The 20,278-nt window shown below is 50.2% G+C and overlaps 1 long non-coding RNA gene across 2 annotated transcripts; it reads left to right on the top strand.

Annotated features, from left to right (window-relative positions):
* Positions 1 to 751: 751 nt before the first annotated feature.
* LOC106730559 lies at positions 752 to 19,837 on the top strand. 2 transcript variants are annotated; one of them, XR_004315285.1, is made up of 3 exons: positions 752 to 880; positions 11,537 to 11,742; positions 17,305 to 19,837. It is a non-coding gene; the product is annotated as an uncharacterized LOC106730559 (long non-coding RNA). The 2 variants fall into 2 exon arrangements; XR_004315286.1 differs by lacking the exon at positions 17,305 to 19,837 and adding an exon at positions 15,506 to 16,608 and having other exon boundaries at positions 11,537 to 11,826.
* Positions 19,838 to 20,278: the final 441 nt, after the last annotated feature.

Here is a 20,278-nt window from a genome sequence, read left to right as displayed (position 1 = left end):
GATTTATGAAAACAGAGCAAAAACAGTGAGAATATGCCACTGAAAGCCATGGAGCTGTGCACTTTCAGTGGGCCATCATATGGTATGAGAATTATGTCTTAAAACTGTTACCCACCCATCCTCCCTGCAGAATTAAAAAAGTAAAATGTGGATAATGACTTCCCGAAAAGGTAGTTTCTCATTTTCAGACATGATGAGCAGCCTGTGTGGGACTTGGTTTTCTCTCCTATCCTGTTTGGAAATGCCAGCATGTGATCGTTAGCACCACAGAACCTGACCCACCCCACCTCTACAAACCACGTCAGTATTTAAGAGGGTGAGATTTGACAAATCCCAAAGAGCCAAAGAAGCTAACTATTATTTTTCAGATTGGGTTTGCAGACTGAATCCTGGCTGCTATTAATAACAGTGTCTAGGGCTTGGCAAAGAGCTCTCACATGCCTACCAAGCACGCGCCAGCCTCACACGGGAACCCTGTAAGGACGGGCTACATTTCACACACAAGAAAGCTGAAGTCCAGTGTGAGTAAACTGCCCAAAGTCACACAGCTTTATGGCCGAGCCAGAATCCAACCTCAGGTCCTAACTCTGGCTGCACAGTGCAGATATCTGGAGAGCTTTGCCATCTGCTGGTCCCCGGTTCCTGGCGCTGGAGATTCTGATTTGATGGATTGGGGGTGTGGCCTGAGCATGAGGCTTTTTGCTTTTATTTATAGCGCACAAGTGATTCCAACAAGCCCTGCCCTCCAGAGTCCAGGGTCTGTGTGGGAGAGGCGGTTCATTCCTCATAGGCACCAGGGCAGTGACTTGGGCAGCTGTCGCCGGTGGCATGACTACATTCCTCCATTTGGGGTCAACAGAGGGAAGAATATGAGTTTCAGGTTAGTAGCATGGCTGTGAGCTTGGCAAAGTCTATCTGACCCTTGACCTCTTGGCCTCCCCGCCTCACAGCTGGAAACCATGAGCTCACCCCCAAGTCCAGCGCCATCCCACCCCGAGTCCTCTGTCCACGTCCCACCCCGAGTCCTCTGTCCACATCCCACCCCGAGTCCTCTGTCCCACATCCCACCCCGAGTCCTCTGCCCACGTCCCACCCCAGTGGGGGGGAGCACACGCGGCGTCTTCTGCTCAAGAGTGTGTGTCAACAGCGAGCATTCCTGGCTGTTAATCCACCCAACCCTGTGCTAAATTCCTGTAACCAACTTTTGGACTTTGTCCTGGGTCTGCACTGTGAACCGGTTAAGGTGTCTACCCATCTGCCCAGTTCCTCTGTGAAGTCATTTCTCATGTGTGGCCCCTGCGCTTCACTCAGGGGATCTCTCTAAAGTCTTTGATCCTTTCAGAACTACAGTCGCAAGTCCGTGCCCGGCCACCACCCCGAGTTCGTCTCCCTGGGTCTGGTTTTGCACTGGCTTCCTTTGGAGCCTGGCAGGCTGCTGTCTAGGAAACGGTCCTCTTCAAGACCCCGCGCCCCCCGCGCCCTTGCCTAGGATTTATACTTTCACCTCTGTTTAGGCGTTTGCCCTTCAAAATAGAGTTGTATAGCGTCCTCTGAAGTGAAGACGAAAGTTGGGCTCGAAACACATGATTAAAATTTTCGAGGGAAGAAAGTGGGAAACTCGGTGCCCCACCATCAGGACCGCTCCGCCCAGGGCCGCTCCCCTTCCGGCCCCCCTGCAGCTGGGCCGCCTCCCCGCCCTGGGCTGGCTTCCTGCCCATCTCTCCCCAGTCAGGAGGCGGCTGCCAGAAGGAAGTTGAGGCTCCCCAAACGCACAAGTTCAGCAGGAGATGGGCTAAACTCTACTGAAAAATGCGAGCCCGTTAGACCCTTGGTTCTTGTTGACCTGTCCTAAATAGAGACCCCCTTGTGGTCCACCGCACAACCTCTGACCCTGGGCTCCCAGCCCACCTTCTCCCTGAGAGCTCCTTTCTGGGCTTTTCAGCTTTGCCTTTTAGAAACCCTGTTCCATGGATGACACCCTCTCCCAGGGCTCTTGGCAGAACCTCCTGCTCCTTGTCACTTGAGCAAAGGAAGGAACACGCTGCCCTGGGGACGGAGGCTGCCTGTTCTCACCCCCCAATTTACCTCAGGCCTGGGAGCCATTGCTGAGATAACTGTAGCCTCTCCTTGCTGTTTACAGGCAAAAACGCGTCACCCTCCTCTAGACAATGATGCTCCTTTGAAATCTGTGCCATTTCCCACACAAGATCTGTGACGTTCAGGATTAGTTTCTCTGTTGACAGAAAGCCTGAAATAACCGTGTCTCAAACATTAGATTTTTAAAATTTTTTGTACTTTTTTTTTTTAATGGAGGTTCTGGGGGTTGAACCCAGGACCTCACGCATGCTGAGCATGCACATACCACCCTTTAAGACTTCATTTTTTAACTAAAAGAAGTCTCAGAGGGTAGACGGTCCAGGGCCAGTAAGTTGGCTGCATGAAATCTGCAGGACCCAGGCTTATTCCCTGTCACTGCTCTTTCTTCGATGGGACCATCGTCCCCAGTGCGCTGCACAAGCTTCAGTCATCACACCGGTGTTCCAGGCCAGCCACAGAGGGAAGGAAACAGGAAGGACTTCCAGAAGTACCTCGGGGTGGTCACCTGGCCACTCCAAGCTGCCAGCTGGGCTGGGCAGAGTGATTTGAGTGTGATGTCCTTTACTCAAGGGGAACCATCCGGGGATGGGGGTGGTACAGCACCTCACAAGCAGAGCAGGCCTCCTCTGGGGGGATCTGGGCAAGAGCAAGTTTGTAGAGCTTAGAAGCGGAAACAGGGCCAGCTGGCCAGGAGATCGGAATTTCCCTACAAGGCCAGCAGGTCCTGTTTTCCAGGGCAGGGGAAGCTGGCACTGGGTTATAGGATGGTGACTGGTGTGTTCGTTTCCTTCAGAGTGAAGGGTGTCCCATAAGTGCTGGATGACTTAGATTTGTTAGATTTGTGACCAGGGTGGCCCCCAAATATGAATTACCTTTATCCACACAGAGAGGAAGAGCAGATGGTGCCAGAGACAGAGAAGGGGCTCCTGGAGAAAGAGGGGCCAGGAAGCTAAGGGAGCAGAGAACTGCAGGGGCAGAGACGGGTGGCTGGCTGATTGCAAGTCCTGCCCCCAGGAGTCACCAGGGGAGCCCTGGAAAGACCACGCCAGTGGGCACTCTGGGCTGCTGTCCAGGAAATAGTCTGAGCAGGAGTGAGGAAGGGGAGAGGGGGGCCAGGCAACTGTGCAACACGGGGGGCTGTGAGAGGGCCTCCAGAGGCCAGTGGTCAGAGCCAGGTGCACGAGGGCTTTCTCAGTCTGGGAGAGGTGCTCACATTTATATCCAGGGAGGAAGAAGCCAACGAAGAAGACGAGGGTGAAGGCACTTGAAGTCCAGGGGCTACTCAGAGGAGTGGTAATCCCCGGAGTGGGGAGATTGGACGTATAACTGCCTGCGGCCCAGCTGGCGGGGAGCTGGGGCAGAAGGGAGAGGCTAGCCCTGGAGGCTTGGAAGGAGAGGCGGGCAGAAAGTGGAGGAGGCCACACTGAGGACCTCTTTTCTAAAAACTAGGAAGCAGGGTCATTACCGGGGGTTGGGAGGGCCTGCGGAGAGTGTTAGGCTTGAGCCAGCTGTGAAGGCAAGTGGAGGAAGAGCTGCCCAAGTCCCTGCACGAGGCTGAGGGCGGCGTGCAGGCAGCTGGCCCCGGATCACCGGATCCCGCTGTGTGGCCTCCGGGCCTCTGCCAAGGAGCAGGCTCTGAGCTGAATGCTGGAGGCTGGAGGCTGGAGGCCGAGGCAGGCAAGCGTGGGAGGGGCTGGGAGCGCCGGGAGAGAAGGGCAGGGTACCCTGCGGCCTGCAGGAGAAAACTGAGCGTAGTCAGTGCTGAGGATGCAGGGAACTCAAGGTCCCAGTGAGGTCCCGGAATAGACATGGAGGAGGTAGGAGAGTGCGGGGAAGGATAAGAGGCTGTGTTCAGAGGACACTTTGGAGGCAGGATGACAAGTTCCATGCTGTGACCACAGGGAGGGGAGGCCGCTTGGGTCGTGGAGAGATCAAAGAGTGGGTCTCCCATGATGATGGTAAAGCTGGAGGAAACGAGCCCTGATGTCCTCAGGCTTGTGAGGGAGACCCTTGTCTTGGAAGGCAGCAGTTGGGACGGCAGAGGACGGCGGGGGAGCCACTGAGAGTTGCCTCCCAATTTCCATCCATCCCTTCTTCCTCGGTTACAGGGTTAGATTTTTTAGCTTGTTCTACATCACACTTACTAAATTGTTTTACTGTTGTCACTCGACAGTGCCTTCCTGCCGCCCCCTGCCCCCCTCCCCCGCTCTTCTCAGGGGCCATGTTCCCCAGCGATGTGTTTCACACCCAGCGGTTCAACCGCTCCCTGCATCTCAGCAGGACTCCCTGGTTTGAAGGAAGCAAAGTCTGCCCATTTCTCAGGCACGTTTGGGCCCGTCCAGGAGCCCGGTGGACAGACCTGCCCAGGTCTATTTGTAAGGGAACTAGGAGTCTCCAGGGAAGATCCTGTTTCATCCTCTTAGTCACAATCACCCAACAGATTTACCTCAGCATGTGTTCACGAGCTCTTTTCTAGGCACTGGGTGGAGGGGTGGTCAGAGGAACAAAGCAGATGGCATTTTGGTCTTTATGGAAACAGACATAAACCAGATCAATAAGTGAGCTGTGCTGTGAGAAATGCTAAGAGGGAAACTCGAGCAGGTGAAGAGGTAGGAAGTGGTGTGTGTGTGTGTGTGGACTGGTGCTGACATGTGAGGTAGGGTAATCCCTGAGCCCGTGAGCAAAGACTGAGAGGGGGGTGGCGTGTGGCCACGTGCAGGGAGAACACTCCAGGTCCAGGGAACAGCAACTGCGAAGGGCCTGAGAGGAGAGCAGAGTGAATGAGGAGGGGCATCGCAAGATGTGCGGCCAGGGTGGGGTCGGGTGGGGTGGGGTGGGGGGCAGTGGTGGTGGTAAGTCTAAGAGCACAGGGCTTTGTCAGGACTTGGGTTTTACGCTGAGGTGGGAGGATAGGAGGGGTCTGAGCAGAGCGCACCGGGGTCTGATGGAGGTTTTCCTCAGGCTACTGTGTTACAACAAGGCTGGAGGGCAGAAACAGGACGACCAGTGAGGAGGCTGTTGAGGTAACCCAGGCAAGAGACTGCGGCGGGTCTGGGCTGGGAGCAGTGGCTGTGACGAGGAGCGGTTGGAATCTGCATGGGTTTTGAGGGTAGCAGCAACAGAAAGGCGACGCTGGGCCCGCGGACCGAATGATCCAGACTCTGGGTCATTGTTTCTTGTCTATTTGGACCACGCCTTCAGATTGCACAGTCTGGGTCAGCAGTCTTCCCTCAGCGTCAGTGGTTATGGAAAGATGATAATCTTGGGGTAGGAATGGAGGCAGGCTTGGACTGGGGCTAGGGTGTCAGTGGGGCCTGGATTCCCACATGCAGAGATGCTGGGGGCACTCCTGGTGACGGTGGGTGGTGGTTGGGGTGTTGGTGGTTTTGGTGATGGTGGCGGTGGGCGCTGAGTGAGTTAGGGGCCTGGCCGGCTGAGGGACTAGGGTGCAGTGAGTTCTGTTGATTTTCAGAGAAGCCACTTCTTTTTTTATTTTATTTTATTTTATTTTATTTTATTTTATTTTATTTTATTTTATTTTATTTTATTGAAGTACAGTCAGTTTACAACATTGTGTTAATTTTTGGTGTGCATCATAGTGATTCAGTTATACATATATATTCCTTTCATATTCCTTTTCATTATAGGCTATTACAAGGTATTAAATGTAGTTCCCTGGGCTGTACGGTAGGACCTTGTTGTTCATCTACTTTATGTATAGCAGTTAGTATCTGCACATCCTGAACTCCTGCTTTATCCCCCCACCTCCCCCTTTCCCCCCAGTAACCATAACTTTGTTTTCTATGTCTGTGGGTCTGTTTCAATTTGTAAATAAGTTCATTTGTGTCATTTTTTTAGATTCCACATAAATGATATCATATGATATTTTTCTTTCTCTGTCTGACTTCACTTAGTACGACAATCTCTGGTTCATCTATGTTGCTGCAAATTTTTTATGAGAAGCCACTTCTAAGAGTGGTCATACTTCAACTGCTTGTTGAATATTTATTCCTTTCAGTGCAGACACATCAGTACCCTTGCTGGTGGGCCCTGGTCCCAGTGGGTCAGAGCTGGAGCCATAGCTCTCGGGTGGGCATTGGGACCCAGGCATGGCTCAGAGTGGTTGTTCCCCATTGAGCAGGAGCAGGGAGCGGGGAACCATGGCCACCACATGGCAGCAGAGTCTAGTTCAAGTGTTCTAGGTCTATTCCAAGTAAATTCTTATAATACTTCCCGCCCCGCCCCGCCCCGCTACACACGCCAGGGGTGTGCCCAGCTCCCTGGGACATGTTTGAGAGGGGCCGCAGTTCCCCAGGAGTGGGAAGAGCCCGAGGCAGAGAAAGCCAGTCCGGGTGACTCAGTGTCACGTTCTTCTTCACTCTGGGCTCCTGTTGCCTGGGCGGGTTGCCTTCTTGTCAGCTGACTCCTGATCACTCTCTCCTGGCCAGTGTTCTCCCCTGACGTCCACAGCTTCTGGGTACATTGGCTTCCAATACCCAGGATCCCCAACCCCACACGTCCTAGAGTGAGCTCCTCCCCTTGTGCCCTCCCTCCCTCCTGCTCTCTCGGTCTCCAGAGCCTGGAAGTGCAGCTCGGCTCCCTCTTTCCTTTCATCTGTGACACTCAGTTAATCATCCCACCCTGCGTGTCCTCTCCTAAACACCTCTCCATCCCGCTTGCTTTTCTTCCATCCTCGAGGCTCTGGCCAGGGTCCTGGGGTGGCCCCTGACGGGTTAACCTCCCAGCCACATTCTCGTCTCCCCCCTCCTCACCCACAGCGCCCAGGGTGCCTCCCCGGGGCTGTCCCCGCCTGCTCACCTTTCTTCAGTGGCTCCCTGGCACCTTGGGGAGGACAGCTCTCCCCCTGCACGGTGCACAGGCCTGGCTGCCTGTCCAGCCTTCTGCCCCCTTCACCCCCTGCAGCACTTGCCCAGAGTAGCCTCTCCGAACACTGCAGAGGTGAGGGGGGTGGAGGCTATGCCCAATTCTTTTGTTTCTACAGACTGGAAGGAATCTCAGACTCCCCCAGAGAACAGTGTGGAAGAAGCAGCCCCTCCCTGCTTCTCCTGGGGCTTGAGGGGAAAAACCCAGCCCTCTCAGCCAGGTTTCCCCCCTCCCATCCTGCAGAAACATGCATTTGGCGCTGTTGGCCAGTGTTGGCCGAGTAGGGTGGGCTTTGCTTCAGGGGAAGCGGAGGCCTGTAGTATTGGGTAGGAGGAATCCAGTTTATGGGGGACCCCTTCGAAGGCCCATTCCCTCCAGAGTGCTGTTGATTATTTCCCTGCAACCCTGGCCAAACCAGGCTCTTCCAAACATCCCTGCGTCAGCCTCTGTGCTTCTCTTCCTGAAATGGCCCAACCTTCTCGTGGCAAATTTCTCTCTTCGTGTGCCGTCTTGCTCAGGCTCTGTGTCAGCCATGGGGTTTCCCCCACCCCTTCCCAGGGCTGCAGGGCTCCTTCCCCAGGCTTCCTCCTTCCTTGGAGCATCCTTCCCGTTCTTAAAAGTACCTAACTCTACCACAGTGTTTGTGTGTCAAATGCAGGTTCCCTTCCCCTACCCCATCCCACCACTTCCTTTTCATTTTTGTAGCCCTTGCTCCTCACACAAGGTCTGGCACACAGTATTTTGCTTGGTAACAGTTACTGACTACTTCAGTTCAACATAGTCTATTCCGCATGTATTCCTTCCTAGTCTGTTCTGGGCACGGTGATGCAAGCATTGGTGTTACGGAAGCCAAGGAACAAGCACCACTCAGAGGGTTGGAGTACTCAGATTTATTATGCCGGGGGGCTCAGAGGGGCTTCTGCTCCAAAGCTCTGAGCACCTCCAAGACTTGTGCATGTGGTTTTATAGGGTTAGTTACAAGCTTGGGGTATTTAGCCAATAGGCATGGAACAGCTTTAGCAGCATCATTATCACAAAAGTGGAGGCGGGCAGGCAGCAAACCAACATTTCAAGGCCAGATATGTCTCTTTGAAAATGCAGCTGGCTAGCAAAAAAAACATGAACAGGGAATCAGCAAACCAACACTAATTAACTTAGATTTACGAGCTAGCCCAGCAGAACTCAGATCAGCAATCCGATGCTTGTTACACTTAGATTTGTGAGTTAGCTTGTTAGCCCAGCCCGGCTTCTCCTTCACATTGGAAGGCAAGAGTGAGTGAGATGGCGACCCCTGGAGGTGTATGCCCGCTGGAAGGGGTGCATGCACTGGCAGTTAAGTAATTATCAAGTAATACGATAAGTCCTCCATGAAATCTATGAAGAATGCAGCTCTTGGGCAAGAAGTACTGGATCTGGAGTTAAGACTGGGTTTAAACATGCCATCTAAAAATTGGCACTTGCCACCTGCCTCTACAAGGATGAAGTCACTGACCAGTCACTGACCTCCAACACACCCTGAAAGGAGCTCAGGCTGGAGATCAGGAATGAGGCGCTCAGGGCTCTGGGAGAAACTGGCAGAACAGGCCTTCAGATAGTTAGATATTTTCAGGAGATTTTATGAGCCCCATTTCTTGCATCTTCTCATATCTAGAAAAGCACTAAAATCATTAACAGCAACATCTGCTCCTTGTGACCAGCAGCAACCCTCTGCCAAAATATGTGCTAGATTGAATGTACCCCAATTCACCAAAATCACATATATACTGGACCGCGCCCCTCCCCCACTTTGGGGCAGTTCTTGGGGCTGAGATGCTGTCTCCTGGGCTTAGGCCTCATTTTGTTCCAAATAAAACTTAACTCACAACTCTCATGTTGTGTGTTTTTTTTCTTTTCAGTCAACAGATCCTAGCTCCATCACCCACTGGCCTCTGTTTTCATAACTGTGCAATGGGAATGACAGTTCCTATCTCCGTAGGCCAAGGATAAAATGAGATGAAGTATGCAAAAGCATCCTGTATAGTTACTGGGCGCATAATCTATGCTCAATTAACGTTTGTAGAACTGTCTGGCTGCACTAGATTTGGAGAGGGTGGCTGTAAATCACATTTCTGGACAGAGGTCCAGGAGCTAGGGGTTGGAACTGGGTGAAGCTGCAGGCAAGGGAGTTTCTAGAGGACTGGAAGGAGCAAGGGGGTCAGTGGTGATTGGCCCATCCCCACCCCACTCCCGCCCCTGCCCCAGAACTGCTGAGTCAGGCCCAGGCCCAAAGGGCTCTGTTTTATCCGAGGGAGGGGAAGCTTGCCGCTAAAGGACAGGCCTGGACCGGCGGGCTGCTGGGACTTTGTGCCCAGCTGTTTCATGGGAGCAGCTGGTGGCCCCGCCCAGCCCTTCCCATTCCTCCTAACCTTTCAGGGAGGCCCCAGGGCGCCTCAGCCCAGATTCCTAAAGTGAGTTCCAGCTGGGATTTACAGTGGGGACGTTTTTTCCTTGGGGCTTTGTTTTAGGTGCAGCCCCTAAAGCGCAGAATTCCTGCATCAGGTGGCAGATTTAGAGGAAAAGCAGCCCTGGGTGAAGTCCTAGCGCCTTGAGTTTGTAACCTTGGGCAAGTGGTGTAACCTCTTTGAGTCTAGTTCCTTCATCTGTGAGATGGGGATAACAATACCAGCCTCCCAGGGTTGCTCCCAGAATTCAGTAAGTAAATAAAGTTGTGCGTTTTTACTTTGCACAATGAAGACCTTCAGACCTGGCATTTATTATTCACAGTAGCTGCGGGGGAGACTCACTCTGACCTGATCAATCCGGGAAGCCCTACAGACTCCAGTGCTTCTCAGATTTTCACATTCCAATCAGAATCGCTCAAGGGTCTATGAAGTGCAGACTCAGATCCAGCAGGCCTGCGGGGGAAGCTGCGAGCCTGCATTTCTAACGAGCTCCCCGGGGAGCCCCTGAGCCCCCAGGACCAGGTGTGACCAGGCGGTGGGAGGTTTTCTCCCCACCCTCGCAGGGCCCGGCCTGGCTGGCCGGCCCCTCCAGCCTCCCCGCGGCTCCAGGCCCGCCGCTCACTCTTGTCAGAGCAGCCTTCCCGAAACGGAGGAGGAAATTTCTGACGTGCAGCCCCGAATGACTGCGGGAGCCATCACGGCAGGAGAGGGAAAGGACAGAGGCGTTGTCTTAGGAGTGGATGACCTTTATCTAGCAAAATGCCTCCAAGGCTGCTTGGGGTGTGGGAGGTTAGTCAGCCAGGGCTTGTTTTAAAGAAGATTTTTAGGTGATTTTAAGTGGTATGGGGCTTAGCAAGAAAGGTGGTTGCTTTAGACAGGCCCTCCCTCTGGGTGGGGGATGGTGGCTGTCAGGCTATCAGGTACGGGACTCAGTTTCTCTGCTGGGAAAGGGCTTAGCAGATGCCCGGAAGCCCTGGCTGGTCGGAGTGAGGAGTGCCTGCCCCGGAGGGAGGCCCAATGAAGGGCCGGGAGCACCCTCTCTGCCCCACCTCCGCACACCCCAATGTCAGTGGGGAGGAGGAGGGAGATACAGTGGCCTAGCAGACAGACAGGTCAAGGCCCGCTTCAAAGAGCCATCTCCATTAAGTGCCCTGAGATACTCTGGAGAAAAGAGGAAAATGGGTAGATGAACTGAGGAACAGGGCCAGTAGCCCCGCTGAGGTGTCCCAGCATTGCCGGGGCTGAGTCCTGCACGGGTCTCCCCTCGGGTGGGAGGACTTCCCCAGGTTTCTGACAGCCCTAGCGTCATCCAACAAGACGCTCAATGTGGGCTCCACATAAGTTCTAACGTTGAGAAATGTAAAGTTGTGATTTACTAAATTGCTTGAAACTGAAGAAGGAGCGGGGTGCTGGGAGAGTCTGGCGCTGGAGTGGAGATGCTGCCACTTTGGGTTGCACTGGGTGAGCTCTAAGGTCAGATGCTACGAGCAGATCCGGAGGAGTGTAATTTTCGAGCCGATGAATGAGAACATGCAGATGGCAATTACTGCACATAAACCACATTCAAGAGGACATTGGGGCCCCTGTGAGGCTGTGTGCACTTTTTTGGTCTTGCATAAAAGAGATGATTGGCGTGAGCCTGGCTGGTCTGTTAGCTAAACACAGATGTGTGTTTGCAGCTGTGGTTACACTTGCCGGGCTGTCAGGAGGAAATTGTGTATTTTGCATTAATGAGCAACTGATCAAATAGAGGAAGCTGACTGTCCACCAGTGGTGGCTCTGATTCCACTTTGACAGCATAGACAGGAGATAAGGAAGTACTTTAAAACAAGGGAGGGCCTGGAGTCGACCTATTGCAAATTATTTTACACCTATGGCATCTCTGTGGAATTAAAAAAAACCCGCTTTAATATTCTTCTTTCATTTATTTATTAATCTATTTCCAGAATGTAATAGAGGCAGCTTATAATGAAAAACACCTATGTAAACTGGCAGGAAGACCAGAAACCAGAGGGGAAGTGGGGAAAAAATTCTGCCCAGAACCTAAGGGAAAAGGTACCTGCCCCTAAGTAATAGGTCTGAGGCTCTCTTGTCTCGCTTTCTCCACCTTCCAGTATATGAGACGCTGAGGAAGTTCCATTCCCTGAGGCTCCTGTCAAAGAAGTCATGGAAAATTTCCCCAGGAGTTCAAAGCTGGAGCCTGGAGCAGCTGTCAGCAGTTTTCAGAACCTGGAGAGCACTCAGGACCATCCGTTTTGGCCCTGTGGCCCTTGCTCTGCGGTCCTCTCCTCGCCCTGGAAGGTCACTGCTCACTCCCCAGGTTTGTTCTGGACTCCAGGCCCTGTGACAACCCCTGTCTGGGTCTCAGTTCCCAAGGCAGGTGACCAGCAGAGAAGAAGCCCTGGTGAGTAGAGTGAGGCCAGGTCCTGACAGGCTCTCAGCTGGTCCCCCTGCCGGGCCGGATTCCCCTCCGAATACTCTGCTGAATTGGCAGTGTGGTTCCAGCAGTGCAGGGATTAGCCAGGAATGGGAGAGACAGGAGGCTGGAGAGTGGGCAGGGGCTTGAAGGCCATACTGAATGTGAGATTCGGTGTTTTAAACAGGGAAGCGACCTGGTCAGAGTTATGTTCATACTCACACAGCACTGGGTTTCCGACTGCTGTGCAGGGTGACGGGCCTGAGCGCAGGGAGTGCCTCATGTGTGGAGCTGGGCAGTGGACCCCGGCTCGGGTTAAATGTGGCACGTCCATCCTATGGGCTCCTTTCCCATCTGGTCTCAGTCACTCCCCACTCCTGCTCTCTGAGCTTCAGTCATATTGTAGATCTTCAAGTTCCAGGAAAGGGCTTGCTTCCCTTCCATGAATATAAACCCACAAACTTTACTTAGCTGAGGCCTGCTCCTTCCCTAGGGAACTCGTCCCTGACGTCCCTGACGCCTGACCCTGGGGCAGGCTCCCCCGGGGCACCCTGCAGTTCCCCTTGGAAATATTCACTGTGCCTGTAGTCACACGGATGGAGTAGATACTCCCTATTTTTGTGGCCCAGGCCCCTATTTTGTATGGCTACACTACCCTTGTTTTATTTTGGGGTACTACCCTTCCTTCACTCTCCACCTATGTGCTTTGGGTCAAGTTGATCCCCACCCCTGAGAGCTGAGAGTGGAACATGTGACCTAGGCTAGACAGATCAGTGCAGTGTGTCATTCCTGTGGGCTTCAGTGATTGGTTCAGGAGCGGGAAGGTGATAAAATTAAGCCAATCAGGGCTAAGGACACTCAAGCCCTGGATAGTTGGGTTTTGGGGATCACTGACTCACTTCCTGGATATGAACTGGGTTTGCTTGGACCACCATGAGTGACAATGGAACCAGGCCGGAGGGAGCAGAGCCAAGAGATGTTTCCTGGTGACACTGCTGAAGCTCTGAATCAAGCTATACCTAAAGCCACCTCGATCTGTGCACATTTGTTATGGGAGCTAATCAATCTCCTTCTTAAACACATACCTGTTTGAGTTGGATTTTCTGTCAGTTGCAATTGAAATAATCGAAACCTTAGCCTTGGTCTCAGTGGCCTTTTGCCTTGAGCCCAGGGACTGTGTGTGTCTCCAGGGCCTGGCTTAGTGCCTGGTCCACGAGAGATGAATCAGCAAGCGAAGGGAGGTCTCAGAGCTTCCCCAGGCTCACCTTCGTCCTTTCAGACCCGGGAATGGGGCAGTGGGTTGGGGTTCTGTCTGGGTGACGATCTTGTTACAGAGTCCCACTGGAACCCATTTTCTTTAGAGCGGGGAGCTTCAGCTACAAGAAAGAAGCCACTTATAAGCCATGACAAAAGAGGCCCTGGGAAAGCCCTGTTGCTCGATGAGGTATTCAGTGTCTCAAGTTCTACTGTGAGCAAGGTCCCTTTGGCTTACAATTATGAGGCCTCTTAGGAAGCCTATGTAAATATGTATCTGTATCTGCTTACATGAGTATAAAGACACTCTGAAGACACACAGGAAACTAATACAAATGGTTGCCTGCAGAGAGCTGGGATGGGACTTGGCTCAATGCAAAGCAGGCAGGTGTAGGAATGAGAACTTTTACACTGGTTGAATTTTGAGCCATATGAATGTATTGCCTTTTCAAAAATTAAGTTAAAAAAAGAATGTCCATGAGGGTGCAGAACCACTGGAAGCACTTACCAGCTCCTGACAGCTGGGGTCAGGGGCATTTATTTATTAGCTCATCTTTCAACTGGGGGAGCTGGTTTCATTGGGGGAGGCCCTGATATACTGGGCAGGAGTGGTTTGTCCTCGTTGAGGAAGGGGAGGTAGAAAAAGGGATGAAGAATCAGGGGACCATCTGGAGAGGTCTGGCCTGGGCAGATCACACACCTGACAAGGTGAGAGGGAGAGGAGTCAGGCAGGCCGAAGGGAGAGGAGGAGCATCGAAGGTACTCTTTCCCAGGGGCCCACCTGTCCCTGGCTTGGCTTGATAATTTCCAAGACTCCTTTTATCTAAAAAAACTCCTGACCCCCACTACCTGTGTGTCTGTATGTAGGCCTGTCCCTTCAACTTTCCATGCCTGTTGTCTCATCTATAAAACAAAGGGGCTGGATTAATTATCTAGTCCGAAGTCCTTTCCAGTTCTGATGCTCTTATTCTAAGATGCTGTCTCCTCTGTGCTAAAGTCCGGTCTATATTCAGAAAAGACTTCAGCTGTAATCAGGGAACCACACGTATACCTTGAGGATATGCCAAGCTTAAACACTGAAGGGTGCCAGGGTGTCAGAGCATCTAGTGAGGGCATTTGCAGTTCCTTCCTGTGTTTACATGTTGCTCGTTGAAGTTGTGGATGAGCAGGTGATGAATTAGCTGACTGTGCAGTTGACCTGCTTCCTGCCCCGCTCACCCTGCACCCTCGGGAGCTCCCTGCAGGCCCTCTAATGCCCTCCAGATGCAGCACGCTCCACCACTGGCCAGTGGAGCTCTGCACAGCTGAGGATCTGTGCCGGTGACCGTGCCCCTGGAAAGGCTGCTGCCCCTCACCCCTGTGAGAACCAGGAAGGCCCTTGCCCCAGGAGCACAGTGGTGGCAGTTGCTGTGCTTGTCAGTGGTCAGGGGGTGGGATGGGCAGCATTTCACAATGACCTGACACGGGTGATGGTGGAGCATACAGGCTGGTCTGTGGGGCGGGAGGGTGGGCGTGGCCCTCAGGCATGGGCTCTGTTGAGGGGCAGGAAGACAGGAGGCCCAGTGGGAACATTCACCAAGGGCTCAGCTTTAGATTTCAGTATTACAGCCAATGAGACAATAAATACAGGACAGAGATGCAGTGACAGCACTGAAAGTTGTCCATCACATCACTTAAAACTGGCAGCTCCTGGCATTCAGCTCTTAAGGTGGGGCAAGAGCAGCAGCAGCTGCTCACAGAGGGGTGAAGAGAGTTGGGGGGGCGGGTAAAGATACGACAGAAGCTCTGGAGAGCCTACTGCCTATAATGCACTGTAAAAGGGAAAATACAGACATACAGATTCCATATTACATACACTATATACATCATTACATTCTGTAATTACTATATGGCTTGTACTTTTGGGTTAATATAGTAATTTGCTCAGTGTAGTAGTTCAAACGACAGCAGTATTCGCGTGACACCATTTTGGGCCTTCGTTTTCTGACTGACTGGGACTGTCAGTGCGTGGAGGCCCCTCTTCCCCGGGGGCTCTGTGGGGAGCCCTCCTCTGCGGGTGCTGGGCTCATGGTTGCCCAGGCAGCCAGCGGGGAATTGGAATAGCACCTGAAGAATTGACTCAGCTGTCCTCTGGTGTCCTGAGCACGGGGCTCTGAGTCTACCTGTATCACCTGCCCCAGGTGAGGAGCGCACAGCTGGCTGTCGGGTGCCCGGGCTTCTGCACTGGGAGCTCTGTGTTCCTGTCGCCCGGCGGCTGGCACTGGACTGCCTGAACTCTTTGCCCTGGCGGTCGTAACTTACACATCTATTTCTTTTTGGAATATGACTTTGGTTGGCTTCTCATACTTCGCATTTCTTAGATTCATTTCTGCTTTTCTCCCTGACCACCTCCCATTCTTGATCTTGCCAACAGGAACCTCCCTGCCCCATGTCCTGTCCTCTTTTCCCATGAAGCCCCTGGTAAAAGAAATCTGCTGATTTCAAGGTTATGGCTTACATCTCGCCTGCTGCAGCCTCTGGTGGTGCCAAAGCAAAGGCCGTGGGAAGGCGAGAGCCGGAGGACCAGCCGGATGTTTCTTTTTCTTTTCCTTCTTAGTTCTGTGATCTTTAGAAGCTACTCAGACAGTATGGCCCAAAGTCTGAGACTTCCACTACTATTTACCTACAAGTTGAATTATACTCTATGAGAAGGGAAAAGTTGGTAAATGAAACGAGTTTGGGCTTTGAAGTTAGACATATTTGTGTTAAAATCTTAGTTTAACAACTTAGCTGAAGTGGACAATTTTCTGGAGAAAAAGTTATTAAATTTGATTCAAGAAGTGAAAAAAGTATGTATGAACCAATACTTTACCCTGTTCTCTGAACTTTCCTGTATGTTTGAAATATTTCATAAGAAAATATATTTTAAAAAGCCAATAATGATCAACAAATATAGACTCTTCCTCCCATTCCTTTAGGGAAGAAAACAGTCACTCTCACCCATCGTTTGTACTAATATAAATTACAATCTTGTAAAAAGGGTTATTTGACAATATCATCTAAATTAAAAATGTGCTAATTTGATCAAGAAATCCTAATTTTTTTTTTTTTTTAAAACCACTACCATTTTATCTCACAACTTTGTGGACCATGAATTCAGACAATGCTTGCCCGGGCAATTCTTTTGCTCCACATCAACTCTGTCACTTGCTAGTAATTAGATGGCAGATGGGCTGATCTGGAGGGTCTAAGCTAACTTCACTCAGTAGGAAAGGCTGGGCTCCATTGGCACTATCAAATAGAGTGTCTACACATGGCCTCTCTGGCATGTGGATGTATCTCAGATAGCTGGACTTGTTATGATGGCTGCTTAAAGTATGGTCCATAGACCAGCACTATAGGCATCACTTGGAAGCTTCTTAGAAATGCAGAATCTGACCAGAAATCCCACTTTTAATAACCTGTAGGAGATACTAGCAAGTGTGTATCTGTACAAAGATATTCCCTGAAGCATTAACAGAAAAATATTGAAACAGAAATTGCCATAAATAGAAAAATAGTTAAATAAATCTTGGAACACCCATACCACGGAATACCATGGAGCTATTATAAATGAGAAAAATCTATGTATAGATGTCCATGATATACGCTTTGGTAAAAAGAGCAAATAGCAGGATAATATATCTGTATCTATATACCAGGTATATCTATATACCAGGCCTCCATTTTTGTTAAAAAAAAAAAGTCAGGAAATATCTCTATCACCCTATCCATCCATCCATCCAGAAGTCCAGAAGGATGGGCATCAAATGAACAGTGTTTACCTTTTGGGATAGCGGAGAGATTACTGCATTTTTATATATCGTATTTCAATGCACAAAAAAGTGAGAATGTGAAATAATTTTTTATTTTCTTTTTTGCCTTTCTGTATATTAAAAAAAAAAAACCCAAATCACTGTACTCTGGGACTATTTGTGCTGAACAATCATGTTTAAAGGTCAGGAAGATACGGTTCCCGGGTCTCAGAAAGCCTGTCAGCACAAACTTACCCCCCCCCCCCCCGCAGTTTCCTCATCACCCCTGCCAAACGCAGCACCTTGACTTCCCATCTTTCGCTGTGAGGAGCCATTTCATGGCTCCTCTTTGACTTTATATCCACTTGTATTCCTTGACGTGCTTAAGGAGTTGATTTTTGAAGTGAATCAGTTAAAATGTTCCACTTTTCTTCCTCAGGTGGGGCCACAAGCTCCAGACAACACGTGCGTCCGTGTAGAGAGGGCTGTGGAACCTCCTTGGTAAGCCTGACCTAGCGTTTGGTGCCGACCCTTTTCTCCTAAGAATACTACGAACAAAGGTGGTTTAGACTAGGGAGGATTCCTATTTCCAGCCAAAGAAAAACATTTAACTCCACTCCTATGAGATATCTCTAACAGCAGCAGGCGGATTTTGGTGAAAAGTGGAAGGCATGATGTTTAGGAGCGTTCTTCTGGGTGCTTTTCCCGGAAACCAAAACCCAACAAAGAAATGAGATCTGGTCCCCAGTGCAGGTGTGCCCCCTATGGGCTAGATTCTTAATTTACCAGTTTCACTAAGTCAGCTGTACGTGAAAGATGGGACTTTAAATCCTCAAGTCCCTGGAGCAAAATTTGTCCCTGTCTTCTCCACTGTGACTAGCTGTAGCCACGTGAAGGCTTCCTCAGGACCTCCTCCCTTTGCTGGTCCCTCAGGCCTCAGGGATGGCTGGTATTGGGCGCAGACTGTGACTTGATGCTAGACAGCTGACCCAAAATTGCAGCAAGAATTTTAGACTATGAAAGAGGAATTTTAAGCCAAGTGCTTTCCTTTCTCCCTCCCTGGGAGCAGTGTATGTTTCTAACACAAGAACTGACACATGGGTTAGTTTCCATTTTGGTCACATTAGAATCAATGATGAGTAAACTGGGGATGTCCAGTGATGAATTTCCCTAGGTTGTGAAATTGCCTAACTGTACCAGCTCTGCCTGGAGATGTCTGTATTGTGATGTTTGGTGTTGACCGGAGTCAAGACACCTAACCAATTATGATGATTCCTTAGGAAATGACCTATGTGTTACCAACTCTATTCCTGTCTGAAAACTAGCACCTCTGTGAGCTGTTGCCACAAACTTGGCACAGTGCAGGTGGGCACTTTGGGTGAAACGTGCCTGTGCTTTGAAGAGCCCTTTAAATGGGCCACTTCGGGTCTCCTGCTGTAAGACAAAGCTTTGCGGTATTAAAACATGTTTAAGGCAAAATGAAGACTGCTGACGGAGAAACCCGTGATGCCCGGGACCTACTTTCTACAGGGCCGCATCTCTGAGACGCTGCTTCTAGCACGGAAGGACCTGCACTGTCCACACCTGGAGGCTGCTGTTCTACGTAACGTGAGTGATTATGGGACTCAAACATGAACTCAGCGTTGACCCCATGCTGTTTCTGGTACTAAGAGAAACACTGATGACAATACACTCTGACCCTAAATGAAATAATTACTTTAAAATGATGACATCATGAAAGAGATCCATGAAAGTTTAATCCTGGAAAGGACATTAAAAATCACTTAGTCTAACCTCATATTTTTATGTTGGCAGTGAGGGCTCCTAGCAAATATATATATATATTTTAAACAAGTGAGGATATTGATGATTCCTTCCAAAGAGTAATGTGACATGCCCAGTGTCATATGACTACAAGATTATCAACCCTGGCTGCACACTGAAATGACTGGGACAGTCTTTTAAAACCACTGATGGTTGGGCACCACTAAACACAAATTAATCAGAATTTCTAGGCCTGGGGCATGGGCACTGGCACTTTTTGAAGCTCCCCAGACAATTCAATCTGAGGCCAGAGTTGAGAACCACTGAGCTGGACAAGAACCCAGGTCCTAACTCCTTCCCAGGGTTATAAAATTCAGGGTAGCCTCCCTTTCCTCATCCGTGAGCCCATGGAAGACCTGACTAATGGATTCTGGGACTCTTTCCTGCTGCTTCTAGCCTGGCCTCCTCCTCACGTTGTTCCTGGAAGCTACCACCTGTCCTTCAACATTGCAAGACAACCCGAAACCCTGCTACAGGCGGGCACTGTATCTTGCTTCCTCTAAACAAAGTCACAGAAAATATCCGAAAATATTATTCTTGTAAAGTTGGGGCTGTATACTCTCACGGCCCAGCGCATTTATCAGGCAGGCTAGCAGAGCTCTGCTGGGGAACACCCGGGCGAAAGCCCAGGGTTGCTCAACCGCTGTTCTGCTCGAGCGCACCCTGCGGGAGGCAGCTTCTGCTTCCCCTTTACACACAGGTGCTGGGTCAAGCAGCTCTAGGTCTGACTCCGACTCCACTGTTTACAACCTGTGGGACTCTGGGCAAGTTATTTGTGTCTGTTTGTCTGTTTCCTCATCTGTAAATAAGAATAATGGTAAAACTATCTTGTAAGTCCAGCCTTCTTGCCTCTCCTCTGGTATTGATCTCTAACAGAACTAAAGCCTGGCACCTCAGTCTTTCCCAGTCTTCCTCATCTGTTTGAATCTCAGTCCTCTCAGGCTCCTGATAATAACTTGTTCTGACGAATAAATCCTTGATAAGAAAGGCCTCACTCATGAATATTCAGAGTTCCTGTAAATGATGCTTCTTTTTTCTTTTTAAAATTTTTATTTTATTAAAATTTTTTTATTTTTAAATTGAAAAAAAACCCTTTATTGTCGTATACTTCCTGTAAACTACACACATTTCAGATGTACCATTTGATACAATTGATGAATTTTGATAGATGCATATACCTATTAAACTACCACCACAATCAAGATAGCTAAGATTTCCATCACTTCCCAAGAGGTGCAAATTTTGAACTCCCAAATTATCCCTTCCAACCCCATTTACCCCCAGTAGCCATAAATCTGTTCTCTATGTCTGTGAATCTTTTTGTAGATAAGTTCATTTGTGACTTTTTTTAAAAAAAGATTCTTCATATAAGTAATATCACATGGTATTTTTCTTTCTCTTTCTAGCTTGGAGGACAGTATGGATGTAAAACTAAAAATAGACTTACCATATGATCCAGCAATCCCACTCCTGGGCATATACCTGGAGGAAAATATAATTCAAAAAGACACATGTATTCCAATGTACTCACAGCAGCATTAATGTACAATAGCCAAGACATGGTAATAACCCAAATGTCCACTGACAGA

Source organism: Camelus ferus, chromosome 25 (assembly GCF_009834535.1).
Source record: "Camelus ferus isolate YT-003-E chromosome 25, BCGSAC_Cfer_1.0, whole genome shotgun sequence".
NCBI classification, from domain to species: domain Eukaryota; kingdom Metazoa; phylum Chordata; class Mammalia; order Artiodactyla; family Camelidae; genus Camelus; species Camelus ferus.
The sequence above is the reverse complement of the archived record's forward strand: the minus strand, read 5'-3'. Positions and strand labels throughout refer to the sequence as shown.